Below are 2,226 nucleotides of genomic sequence, written 5' to 3'. Positions count from 1 at the left end.
GGGTTAGGTCATAAATGGGGTATCGAATATTTGGTCAGGTCATAAATAGGGTAGGAAAAATCGCAGATTTTGGTCATAAATAGGGTAAGGGTTTTGGGAAGCGGGCCGCACACCCCACCCAATTTTTCTGGGAGTACCTCCCCCCGGGTCTTCTAAAGTATCGGAAACCGTGAAAGATAAATACTGCAACTTAATTATGCAGATATTGGACTTACTTTCTGCTCAATCTGACCGTGTGTAGTTTTGCATATTGCCACTGTGAAACTTTACTGATAAGGTAGTTTTCAACAGTTATCAGTAAGATTGTGACCTCTTTACTTTAATTATTTTTCAAGTTTGTCGGTTTGGCTTACAGGAAGAAGGATGATATGTCTAAACCAAACCTTAAATGCAAGAACTGTTCCTAAACCCGCATAAAAGCATCAGTAAAAATAGCAAGGCACTATTTCGCAATAACGTATATTTTTTTTTTTGCAAAACTTGAGCCTTGTTTTCAAGTTAGTCCATATTGAAATCTATTTCCATCCTCGCTGTTGTCAGCCATTCTCTCTCGCTAAAGAGTTTTACAAAACGAAACCATGATTGTTGATTTTTCTATGATCTACGTGGTTTTTCGCTCGGTTCTTTACTGAAACTGTGTTAAAGATAAAAAAGCTTTGGATCTTTGTACACCAACGGTTAGCTATCCTCGATTACTCTTTTTAAAGCACGGAAAATGATCAATGCTGATTTTTGGGTGTGTGAACAGGTTATTAAAACCGGTGTTGCGCAGTTTTGACTAAACCAAAACGGCAATTAGCCCTTTGTAGAAAATTCCACCCTCTTGAAAATACCGCAACCGTAGAATGAAATTAAGCCAGTTTGGGAAAATTCGATTTCTAATAACTGCTGCCATATTTGATTTCTTATTTCGAAGTCGTAAGTATTCTTTAAACTTATTTAAACTTAAGAAAGCTGACAAAGAATATTAACGATCAATTTAGACTATTTAGAGTAGTGAAGTTGTCCTTTGTGTTTGCTATAATGCTTTCGCATTTCCGTATATTAATTCCACGTAATTAATTTTGTAATTAACTCTTTTGCTTATGTAACTCTGCCGCCGAAAGCGTGCAGGCCATCATGCACGTTTTCTATGTCACTGACGGAAAAAGAACCATCTTATAAATTTTTTCAAACTCATTAATAATTCATCAAGTTCAAACAAAGGAAACCATAACCGTGACGGTGTTTGGATATCTGATCTTAATAAGCATAGATTTTTACGACTTTATTTCTCCGTTTTCTCCTCAGTTTTAGTTTCGAGATATATCAAACACTCAAGACGGTGTTTGACCACGTATCCAAACACCTCGACGTTCGTCAAAAATACTCCGCAGCGCGTCGCATTTTCAATTCTCTTCTCGGTGTTTGGAAATGTGGTCAAACACGGTCTTTCCTGTTTGATATACTAATTACCGCACTAAAAGCCCACCATCTCTTTTATTACTATATGACTGGAAAAATGCCAGTTATGGATCGATATTCCATTCCTAGCAGTATGTCGGATGAGTATCACATGACCTTAGTGCATCCACACTATACATCAGGAGGACTTAGGTTTGAATCCTAGCTGGAGAACTCGGAACTCCTTTTCCGAGCATGCCTGTGTCACTGGTAGAAAAAAAAAATCGCCTTCTCATACACGTTTTTACTTTTTAATTGATTTTTCAGATTTGTTTCTGACTTTTAAAGGACGATACACAAATTTACCATAAAAACGAGGAAGACTGCAAAGTAAAACATTACTATGGCAGAGATAGTACCACAAACTGATTAAAAGCAAAAAGAAACAAGATGGTTAAGACTGGGCAAGATTGAGCCTACATCACGCTTTGCACATCTTGAAAAGCTTAACCTAAATGTGTCAAATTCGTCGTTTGAAATCCGCGTTAATCTTCTCCATCCTTAACCATTCTTGTTCATTTATTGTTTATTATTATCTCTTTGGTGTTTTCCTATCTTATTAAACTTCTATTCTCACGTTTCCTTCAATTTAAAGGTAATTTTCTAAGTGGCCAAAATAACTCAAAATATCGTGACTGACGCTCCTTTCAAAATTAACGACGATCTTTTGAATATTCTCGGTTAAAGTTTTCAAGATACACCATCTGTGACATATCTCCTTTGAAATTACTGCCATAAAATTTTACTGTTAATTTTGTGACATTGTACTGATAAACATGATTA

The sequence above is a fragment of the Orbicella franksi genome, chromosome 14 (assembly GCF_964199315.1).
Source record: "Orbicella franksi chromosome 14, jaOrbFran1.1, whole genome shotgun sequence".
Taxonomy (NCBI): Eukaryota; Metazoa; Cnidaria; class Anthozoa; order Scleractinia; family Merulinidae; genus Orbicella; species Orbicella franksi.
The sequence above is the reverse complement of the archived record's forward strand: the minus strand, read 5'-3'. Positions refer to the sequence as shown.